The following is a 12260-nucleotide window of genomic DNA, read 5'->3' as shown; positions in this document are numbered from 1 at the left end:
GGCTTAAGTTACTACCTAGAATACAGTAGGCATTCAATTTATTGCAAATAATTATAAGAATTAACATATTTTTTAGATTCGTAAATGAAATTTTAAAATAAGAATATCTATAATTTTGATAGTAAGTACAAATCAGACAGGAACAGAATATTATACAAAAGTACATGCATGTTATTAGCAAAGATGTCTACTTTTAAATAGCATCTTTTAAAAAAATGAAAGTAACAGGGGCACCACCTGGATGGCTCAGTGGGTTGAGTGGCCGACTCTTGATTTGGCTCGGGTCGTGATCTCAAGGTTTGTGGGTTCTAACCCCACATCAGGCTCTGTGCTCACAGCTCAAACCTGCTCGGATCCTCTGTCTCCTTCTCTCTGCCCCTCCCCCACTTGCATGCATGCTCTCTCTCTCTCTCTCTCTCAAAAATAAATGAATATTTTAAAAATTTTTAATTAAAAGTGAGAGTAATGAAACTAATAAACTATTGACTAGGTTTATTTAAATCTGTTTTATTCAGCTTGTTATTGAGAATCAAGTGAGTTACATTGACTTTTCAATTCACCTTAGTTATTAAACACTTTAAAATAACTATTAAAAATTGCTATATTTTCAAATATTAGAATTCATGTTGTAGTAAAGAAATCTATACATACTTTTAAACAAAAATGGAAGTTATTAAATAGCAAAATATAAAACAGATAACTAGCTACCCTGGTAGGATAATAGAATTCCCAAGTTATTTCTTGTAAGTACAAGGGTATATCCAAGTATTTGTTCTAAAACTTCTCCTGTTTTTCAACTTTTGGCTCCACAACTGGCAATGTTTACATTCTCCGAGTATACAGATGGGAATATGATTTTTATATAGTATACACAAAGTTTAATCTGTACTGAATATTCTCCTTCAAGTAAGGGCGGCTTATTTTAACAGAGATGATGTCTTCTGGTCAAAAATATTTATTGAATTATTTTCTTTATTTTAATATTGATGAAGAGATTCAAATATACCAAGAAGGTATGCTAATTTTTAAAAATCTGCAAATAAGTAAATAACTGTGTAATAGAAATAGGAAATATTTCATTTGTTCTCCAAGAGATATTTTCACAAGTAGGCAAGAAATTCAACAGTTTGAATTTATAATCCACGACTAATAAAACCAATCAAAATCAATATATGGTTCAAATTACTTTATCAGAATATGTTTATTCATTAATAAAAAACTATCAAATCATTAATCAGTTAAAGTACAAATATAATTACCTAATGGTATTTCTTACCTTTCATATGCTTCAATACTGACAAAAGTCGGAAACAGTAACTATTTGAACAAAATATTAAGCTGTCTGCAGCAAGACAGAAATAAAGTCACAAAAAGCCACCAATTTTGCAAGTAAGAAACAGGATTATAAAAAGCAAAAAAACTGACCTCATATGAATACAAAGTGAGGTGTTTTTTTCATAAGCATTAAACAGGCAGGAATGAATAGTCACCAAAGTGTAACTATGAAGACAATGTTATTTATTACCAGTTAATATATGCTGACCTTGGCCATCTTACAGAGTCAGTATTTAAAACACCTCTTATGCTTTATTTGAAAGTGTTGTTTTTAGCTTAATTTAAAATAAAAATTAATTCACCAGAAACAGCACTGGATTGTCCAGACAGCCTCCTGGAACAACATTATTGGATGATACTATTCCACTGAGAAAGAACATCGTACAAGTCCATAAGCAAAGAACAATATGCATGTTTTTAAAAGAACTGTTGTTTAATTTTAAAAATGTATTTGAAGTAATTATTTGGGGAGAACAGAATTATTAACAGAATTTTTATTCTTTCTTTTAAAGTGTTAATATAAATCAGCAACCATTTATTGAATAAACATGGGCGAGAGAGCATTAGGGTACAAAGATAAATAAATTCTGGATTACTGCCTTCAAACAATTTACAGTGTATTAAGAATAAATAGACTTATTCAACATAGTATTGGAAGTCTTAGCCTCTGCAATCAGATAACACAAAGAAATAAAAGGCATCCAAATCAGCCAGGAGGAGGTCAAACTTTCACTCTTTGCAAATGACATGATACTCTATATGGAAAACCCAAAAGATTCCACCAAAAAACTGCAAAATTGATTCATGAATTCAGCAAAGTTGCAGGATATAAAATCAATGCACAGAAATCGGTTGCATCTTTATACACCAACAATGAAGTTACACCAACAACAAATGTTGTTGAGGATGCGGAGAAAGGATCTCTTTTGCATTGTTGGTGGCAATGCAAGCTGGTACAGCCACTCTGGAAAACAGTATGGAGGTTCTTCAAGAAACTAAAAATAGACCTACTCTATGACCCAGCAATTGCACTACTAGGCATTTATCCACAGGATACAGGTGTGCTGTTTCGAAGGGACACATTCACCCCCATGTTTATAGCAGCACTATCAACAATAACCAAAGTAGGGAAAGAGCCCAAATGCCCATCGATGGGTGAATGGATAAAGAAGATATGATATGCATATATATCATATATATATGAAATCTTGCCATTTGCAACTATGTGGATGGAACTGGTGGGTATTATGCTAAGTGAAATTAGTCAGAGAAAGACAAGTATCATATGACTTCACTCATATGAGGACTGTAAGATACAAAACAGATGAACATAAGGGAAGGGAAGCAAAAATAATATAAAAACAGGAAAGGGGACAAAACAGAAGAGACTCATAAATATGGAGAAGAAACTGAGGGTTACTGGAGGGGGTGGGGCTGGGGGGATGGGCTAAATGGGTAAGGGGCACTAAGGAATCTACTCCTGAAATAATTGTTGCACTATATGCTAACTAATTTGGATGTAAATTTAAAAAAAATAATAAAATATTTGCTGAATTAAAAAAAAAGAACATGTCACAATATATACACATGTATCACATAATGTACCTTAAACGCACTATGTTATATGTTAAATGACAATGTTATATAGGTCAGTTATACCTCAAGGAAGCTGGTAAAAAATTTTTTAATTAAAAACAAAAGAATATCTCCAACAAGCCTTGAGGGGTATTTAAGAAAAGAGCACAGATACATGTATCTATCTGCAAACATGTATGCAGGAGGCAGCTTTGAAAACAGATAGTTCTGGGTGGAAATGCTAACTGTACCATTTAATAGCAGTGTAACTGCATTTTAATTAATCTCCTAGAAACTCAGTTTTCTTATCTTTAAAATGGGGATAGTGATACCTACGTTGCAGGGTTGTTATGAAGCTTAGATGAGATAAAGTATATAATGTGCCTGGCTTCAGAGAGACTTATTAAAAAGCAGTTACTAATAAAGCATGAGAGAGAGAAGGAGAGCACCCCCACAAGATAGAACATGAAGAGCAAGTGATGAAGCAGAGTTATTCTCCAAGAAGAAGTTTAAACATAAGCAAAGTGACAGGTAGGAAAATGAGGGACATGTTTATGAAACATTGCTAATCTGAAGGAAAAGAGGGAACAAAGGTTAAAAAGTTTATGTATATACATAAACTTAATACAATTAAGTAGAACCACATTGCATACTACCTTGTATGGCCTAAATTCTAGAAATGTAACCATTATCTAGATACCTCTTAACCTTTAAAATCTTACTAGGTGATCAATTATTATAAAAGAGCTCAGTGTTCAAATTAAAGCCAACTATCTTTTTCTCTTCAAAGACAGCAGCAATACAGGAGAAGTCAAAATAATTTCAAAATCCATATGTGTACTTTCAAATAGGTTCATTAAAGGCATACCATAGCAGAATGGCATCTATTAAAGTTTCATCAGTTATAGTTGAAATGAACTAAGCCAAAGCCAGACAGCCTCTCAGAGAACCCAGATTAGGCTAACCCTGCACCACTGTTTAGAACATGGAAGGAAGAAAAAAAAAAAAAACATGGAGGAAAATCAGTTCCATTTTTGGCTTCTTTGTATAATTCAATCTTTTCCCAAAAGGCAAGGCCCAATCCCCACTCCTCCTCTATCCTTTCTCTATAGGCATGTCTTCCCAAATTATTTTTCTAGAATTCCATTCAGTTTGTAAATAAACTCCTAAATCTGTACACTTCAACTGCTTACCCTATTTGAAATCTGGCTCCCCAAAAATACAGTGTTCACAGGTGGAGGCTACCGTCTCCCTACATTCCACCACCCATATCCATGGGAATTGGGTGGGGGAGGGGCGATAGTGAAAGAATGGGTAACATTATCCTGATTCTTTAGTGCCATTTCCAAATCATTGCTCTTCTAATCTCATTCAAAATTTTCTTCTCCTTATTCAGCTTTACCCCATCTAGCTTTGTTGTCTCCAAATCTTCCTTTCAATCTCCACTTGTCCCCCAATGTTATCCTCTAACCCAACTCTTATCTTCATCCATGGAGATTCTAACCTCTATAGTCTTTCTCTTCTCCAAAGATCCATTCAATCCAGCTTCATTCCAACCATCCACCGCTATTGCCCATAGCCTAAATCCAAAACAGTTTCATCTCTGCAATGGTAAACTGTAATATTCTAGTTCTAGGTCATAAGCTACTATTTACCATTTTTTTGGTACTATTAACTCTTACTACACCTATTCTTCAATCTCAGAGAGATCTCCAGCTGAATTCCCTAATATTGATCAGGACACCCTATATTCTCTCTCTTTAAGGGTGATGCCACTTATTACCCAGAACTAGGGTATTTTTAAGAGTACAATGGCATACTGCTCTTTATTATTCTGTGACAACGGATATAAACCTGGACTGTCCCAACACCAGGGCATGAAACCCCCTAACTTCTTTCCCTACACATATTAAATCAAATGACTTCCCCTGATTTTCTTACTATTGCATTTGTCCTAACAACCTCCAGCTCTGATTCAATTCTCCTTCATTTCCCCTAGCCATTTTTTTTTCAATGTTTATTTATTTTTTTTGAGAGAGACAGAGACAGAATGCAAGTGGGTTAGGGGCAGAGAGAGAGGGAGACACAGAATCCGAAGCAGGCTCCAGGCTCCGAGCCATCAGCACAGAGCCCGAAGCGGGGCTCGAACCCACGAGCTGTGAGATCATGACCTGAGCCGAAGTCGGACGCTCAACCGACTGAGCCACCCAGGCGCCCCATCCCTTAGCCATTTCTTTAAAAAGCTTAGCTAACTCTTACCAGTACTTCAGGAGTATGTTCATATCGCCACCTCCAGGCAGGTTTCTTGGCCTCTGCTCTTTGTTATCAAAGAGCAGTAATGACAGTGTGTCCTATTCATGGTTACATCTTCGTGTACTCAATAAATCTTAAAGTTTTACTTTCTTATGTGTTAATTCTATAATGCATAATATGAAAAATGATTACTTTTATAATTTAATATAGGTTAAATAAGTCAAAAACTACTTCTAAATTAACAGCAATTAAACTAATAAAACTTAGCAGGCATTTTTCTTATTCTAAGTTCCCTAAATGTTAACATTCAATTACTCTGATTTTAGGCTACTATCCTCTGCTAGTGTTTCCATCCTCCTAAATATCCAATAACTTTTGGAATTATATGGAGCATAGGTAAAATAGATAAGGAGGAAAAGCAAATATCAGAACATGGGCATCAATGATTTTATTTGTAAAACTATACAAACATAAATATGTGTGTTTTAAAATATATATATATTTTTGAAAGTCCAACTTGATGTACATCAAACTGTTAACATTAGCTACTTGTGAAGAGTGAGACCTGGAATAGTAAGATGAATGTCACTTTGTATTTTATGTATTTCTAGTTTGTATTTTTATCATAAGCATGTATTCATTTTATAATATAAACACATATAAGGAAAAGGAAAGATTTCCCCACAAACTTTTTAAGACTGAATATTAAGAACGTAAAAATCAAATTCACAGATGGAATGCTTAATATTAGAAAGCATTTCTCTTTTAAATATACTTATTTTATTTAGAAAATGACAAAGGTGCTTACATCATGCTAGCTACTTCTCTGAAAAAGAACCCAATTGTATTCCCACTCATGGAATGCTCTGGTTTCATCTCTGGTCCTTCTCCCAGACTCCTGAACCAATTCCTGCTCTAACTGAGCACCTCAACAATGAATTGATCAAACCGGATCCCACCATTACTGTGGTTTCCCAGCACAGGAATCTGTCTTTTTGCACTAGGTCTTAGTAAAAGTCTTTCTTTCTTTCATCCATCCATCCATCCATCCATCCATCCATCCACCCATCCATCCAGTAAGTATTTATTCAATGTCTACAATATGCCAGGTACTGAGTAAAGTCCTGGGTACACATAGATTTAAAAAAAAAAAAAAAATACTGGTCACAGACTCCGGGAGCTTATCAGAGGAAAAGCAGTTCTAACACATAGTAATAACTATAAGGAATCCCTGTGCAAAGTGTAGTAAAAGCATAGAACTATAATCCAAGCCTGGCTGGAACAAAATGAAGAAAAAACCTACACCGATCTCCCTAAACCACCTTGAGTAGTCCCTTCCTCCTTGACACTTTCTTCTTTCCTCTCAACTGTAAAATGTCACTCTCCCCTCTTTAAAAATGCTGCTTAATATTTACCTCCCACTGCTCCCCCCCCCCCCACCAAAATACCACTTGTTCCTAAATGCCATTTAACGCTTTAAAAAAAACCACCAAATCTGTAAAACTCAAAACCAAGCAAGGAAAGAAGAACACTCACTGAATGCCAGCTCTACATAAGTACCAGAGAGAGCAGGTAACTTCAATCCTTTCTCACTGTGCAGAGCTCTGGTCGTCTCTACTCATGTGCTTATTTATCATTTGCATTCTAATCTGCTTCCCACTTGAAACTGTGCATTTTTCCAAGACAAAATCTTAGCCTGCTACTGCTTTATAATGTATCATGATAATATCCATGGCGACTAGATATACATCCCTAGGTTAGACGGTGGGGGTGGGTAATGGTGGGAAGTAGAGGAATTTCTTCAGAATTATGATTTGTTGTTTTGTTTCAGATTTCTGTTGTTTTAAATGAATTTCAATCGCTGACTGGGGCCATTGGATCAAATACAATGTAAATTTCCTACTTTGTCTACTTAAGGTTGGGATGATGGTTTAAAAAAAAAAAAAGCTTGGAATAAACAACTTTATCTCCAGCAACCTCAGAGAACTGGAAGGAAAGAAGCAAACTGCAAATAAGTTTTAGATGAATAATGTTCTAAGAAACTAGGCAATTCCCTAGAGAGACATTAAGTATATATACACACACTATATCTCTTAAAGAAAACATGGATCAAGAAAAACAAAAAAGAGGGACTGTTCAAAATTAAAAGAGAATAAAGAATCAAATGCAATGCATGAAACCTGATTGAATCCTAGATTCATAAATTTAGGAAAAAGTTTTAGGGACAAATGGGGAGATCTGAATAAGGACCATTATATTAAACATATTTTTAAATAATGTTAATTTTCTCATTTGTGATATTGATATTATGAACATGCAAGAAATTATCCACGTTCCCATGTAAGATACGCATACTAAAAATTGTATATTATAATCTCTCCAGTACAGTTTCAAATGATTTTAAAAATATATATTATATAAAGAGAGAAAAAGTGGCAAAATTTCAACAGTGAGTGAATATGTAAGAAAGGTAATATGGGTGCACACTGCCTATATCTTCCACTGTTCTACAGCACTCAACATTTTCATTATGAAATGCTGATGGAACAGGAAGATAGCATGAGGGGAGGCCAGCTGGACTGAAACATAAGGAGTATAAGCAGCACTGGTCTCAGCAAATGTGAAAACCAGCTGTGTGATCGTGGGCAGGTCACAGAACCTCTCTAGGTCTCCGCTGAAAGAGGAGGAAGTAGATGATCTTTAAGATCCTTCCATCTACATATTTCCCATATTCTACAACTTTTCTCAGCTCTAGAACTCAAAGGGTAACCATATGCAAAGTAGAAAACCTCAATGGTCTATTGTAAGGATAAAATAAAGTATTTAAAACAGCTAGCCAAAAGCCTGTCACATAAAACACAAACAATAAATAGTAATTCCTCTCTTTCAAAATATATTAAAAAGTCTTTACAAAAAACAAAAAAGACAGAACTACTAATAAAAGAAATAAATAAAATAAAAATAAAAACAAAAACTCATATAAATTAAATTTCAGGGGAAAAGGCAAAACAAAGTATTAAGCAGTACATATTACAAATTTGCCAGATGGTTTTATTTCCAGCACTAACATTATTTCTAACATTACAATTAATTTCCCTTTCAGTGAAAGAACCAATCTTTGACATAATGGTAAAGATAGTTATCTAAAAGATTTCTTGACAAGATGCCAGCATCCACCCAGTTGCTCAAAACCCAAAAATCTTGGAGTCATCTTCAGAATGTTCTGTTTCCACACCCAAACTATTCAAAGTCTCATACATTCTGATTCAGATCCATTTCAAATCCATCCATCTCTCTGTCTCATGCTGCTAGCGCCTTATCAGGCCACTACTATTCACCTCAGCAACTAAAACTGCCAGCTTTCACTTTCACAAGGCCGGCCCATTCCTCACACAGCAGCTCAAATGATGATATCATTTAAAATAAAATACAAACTTCTTTCCAAACCCTTCAAAGCCCTGCATATTTCTATAACCTCTTCCTACCCATCTCTGCCTCCCTCACTAATTCAGCCACACTGGGGTTTTTTCTGTTCCTCAAACTCACCAATTCTCCTGCTCCAAAGTCTTTGTACCCACTAATCCCTTATTCCCTCCATCACCTCCAGCTTTACTGAGATATTATTGACATATAACATGTAAGTTGAAGGTGTACAATGTGATGATTAGGTATATGTATAAAGCCCAAAATAATTGCCACAATAAAGTTAGTTAACATCTCCATCTCTTCACATAATTATGAGTGTGTGTGTATGTGTGTGTGTGTGTGTGTGGTGATAACATTTAAGACCGACTCTCTTAACAAATTTCAAGCATATAATGCAGTATTGTTAATTATACTCACCATGTTGTACATTATATCCCCAGATCTTATTTATCTTATAGCTGAGAGTTTGTACCATTTGACCAGCATCTCCCCATTGCCCCTATTCCTCAGCTCTTGGCGACCACCATTCTAACTCTATTTCTATGAGTTTAGGCTTTTTAAGATTTCACATATAAGTGAGAACATACCATATTTCCTTTCTCTGCCTGACATTTCACTTCGCTATTCCTTCTCATGAGAATGCTTTCCACATCAAAAACACCATACACATACACACACACACACCACCTACTCTGGAAATAGCTCCTTCTCATATACAGGTGAATCTTAAACATCAACTCCTTTTGTGACCACCCTATCTAAGGCAGCTCCTACTTCCTTATCTCCAAATTATCTGATTTTTGCTTTCCTTCAAAAAAGTGTATCACAATTAATTTTTATTTTGTCAGTTCATTTTTAAGCCTGTCCCCACTCCTTTAAAATATAAGCTATAAGGATGGAATATGCAGCTTATTCATCATCATATCCACAGAAGCAGCAACCTGTCTACTACTTAACAGAAGCCTGTCAATGTACATCAAACAAATGAATGAAATAATAAATGAATATAGGACTGTGTTAAACAATGGAATTAATAATGCTATTAATAGAAATACAGAAACCAGAAGGAAGAGCAACTGTTTGAGAAGAAAATAAGATACATTGAGCTTGGTGCCAGTGCTTGAAAATATAGGACTAGTGGACATACAGGCTGCAAAAAGATATAGACTGGGATTCTGCTGATTGTAAATGTTAGTTGAAAAAAATAATAATTACATCACAAATGAGATAAAATTCTGTAGGATAAGTGACAAGCAAAAAACAACATAAATATAAAATGATTGCCTAGGTATAATAATCTAACACAAATACTACAAAACCAAGACAAGTCAAAACTGTTTCACAGTTTCAGTTTTTAGCAATTCACTAAGAAGAGTAAAGTACTCCTACCTTACTACTATTCATTGCTGGTCATATCTTAGCTAAAGTAGCAGGTCCATGTTGAAGGATTACACATTAGGGATGAGGAACACACTTGAGAAAATATGCAGTGAAGTCTCACGGGAATGACCATAAGTCTGGCCAGAAAACATGAGCTGCAAGAAGAAATTCAAGGAGTCAGAAATGTTAACTACAGAGAAAAAGGTAAAAATGTACACATAGAGTATAGTAGGCTACTATTGGAATTTAATTGTGACAGTGTATCAGAGTCAGCACATTAAGAATGCTATACTTACCTAGCTTATCTACCCTGTTTACTCTCTCCCCTTTCCATAACTTTTTCAATGAGTAACGCCTTACTTTCTCCTGTAACCTATTCCCTCAGTTTTCAATAGGTAATTCATGTTTTTCTCCATTTTTACAGCATAAAACTAATTTCAAGTTTGAAGCATGTCAAAAGAAGCAAGTAATCACATTTCTTAAAATACTATTACAACCTAGGGGCACCTGGGTAGCTCAGTTGGTTGAGCTTCCAACTCTTGATTTCAGCTCATGTCATGATCTCATGGTTCATGAGATAGAGCCCCATGTCGGGCTCTGTGCTGATGGCAACATGCCTGCTTGGACTGCCTCTCTCCCACGCTCTCTACCCCTCTCCTGCCTCTCTCAAAAATAAACAAACATTTTAAAATATATTCCATTACAGCCTAAAGAAGTAATTAATGATGAATGAAAAACTCTCAAAAGCTGGGAAGGTTTAGGAAAGATTCTCCCAGTAAACACATATTGTCTCTAATATGAGTATACCAAATCCTGATTCTTCCATCAGCTGTTCTCTCAACCCTTGAAACTATAAGAATTTCTAAGCTGTTCTCTTCTTTATCATTGATGGCAATATATGCTGTTTATAGCTCTGTCACAGTTTCTCATTTTTTAACTCAAGCCCTTGTGTCTCTAATCTTGACTTCTTGGTTATAAACGAAGCTCTCCCCTTCTTTCAAACTCTTCTTTTTTTGTTTGCCTATTCTGTTTCCTGTCATTTCCCCTACATCTTTGACTTTCACAAGAATCAGAGGATATTTCATGGAGGTTAGCAATAAGATTACTCCTCCTGGTCAGGAGTAATGTGTCAGAGTATCTTCCAAGTCTCCTACTCTTCTACGCTTTTTACTTATTTCCAAAGAGATCCTTCTTATCCCCCCCAGGCAAGCATTTCTTCTCCTCTAGATTGGGCAAGGTTCTCAAAACTAGAACTGGGAAATCTAATTTGCACATAACGAGAGTATTATTACATCCCTCTTCTTCCATTAAACTGTGACAAGATCGGGGACAGGGATTATTATCTTAATACGGCCATCATCCTACATAATACATGGAACACTACAGCCACCAAACAAGCGAGTACTGAATCAATGAAATTCCAAACTAAATTATGGCTTTCCCTGACTTCTGCACTTTGGTGTAATGTGAGGCTTTGACAAGAGTTTCTACATTAAATGATAGAATTCATGACTTCAAATGATACTTAAATGAAAATTTTAATCATGCTTCTCTTTTATACTGCTATCAATAGCATATCTTCAATTAAACCCCTTAGACACAGTAAACAGTGTTACTTATAAATATTTCCAAAGAACAAAATGTATGAGTGTATACTTAAATGTACATATTATATATGTTATCTAAATTCCACTCCAGAGACAGACTGCAAAATTACTGGACAATCCACTTAATTTGAATTTTTTTTAGCCACTTCTCAATCAGCAAATATAGTTGAGAATTACCTAGAATTTCATGATTTGGTCTTTCACTATAATATAGAAACAGTTATTTTCAAAGATGTAAGGACAAGAAAGACAACTATTCAACTAAGGTTTCATGCCCAACACTCAGCAGTATCAAGTGTCCTGTTCAAGGAAGCTAGTCAAAGCAGCCACATGTTATTTATGTCTCACTCTCCAACTCAACTCATGTCTATAATTTTTATTTTTCAATGAAAAAAAAAACCTATTTTCCAGTTGATATTGAAATCATTTTGATTAAAAAATAAGTAACAACTTCCTTGGTAGCATTTCTAAATGCAACATTTCTTTCTTTGAACTTACTATAAACCTATGAACAAAAAGTATATTCCTTGTGTTACCTCAAAGATATTACCATCCTCATCAGAACTCAGCAAAGATTTCTATAGACAAGTTTGTGGCGCCTGGGTGGCTCAGTCAGTTAAGTGTCTTCACTCTTGATTTCAGCTCAGGTCATGATCTCATGGTTTGTGACTTCAAGCCCCACAT

The 12260-nt window shown here is 35.1% G+C and overlaps 1 protein-coding gene across 3 annotated transcripts in view; it reads right to left on the bottom strand.

Annotated features, from left to right (window-relative positions):
* Positions 1–12260, bottom strand: part of FER (FER tyrosine kinase) — a 447367-nt gene that overhangs the window by 410362 nt on the left and 24745 nt on the right. For 2 of the 3 annotated variants that reach the window (XM_045500490.1, XM_045500514.1), the window contains exon 2: positions 9979–10124. The exons of the other annotated variant lie outside the window; for it this stretch is intronic. The gene's annotated coding sequence lies outside the window, so the exon portion shown is untranslated. The remainder of the gene's footprint in view (positions 1–9978; positions 10125–12260) is intronic. 3 annotated transcript variants of the gene reach the window in all.

The sequence above is a fragment of the Leopardus geoffroyi genome, chromosome A1 (assembly GCF_018350155.1).
Source record: "Leopardus geoffroyi isolate Oge1 chromosome A1, O.geoffroyi_Oge1_pat1.0, whole genome shotgun sequence".
Taxonomy (NCBI): Eukaryota; Metazoa; Chordata; class Mammalia; order Carnivora; family Felidae; genus Leopardus; species Leopardus geoffroyi.
This window is presented reverse-complemented; position numbering and strand designations above follow the sequence as displayed.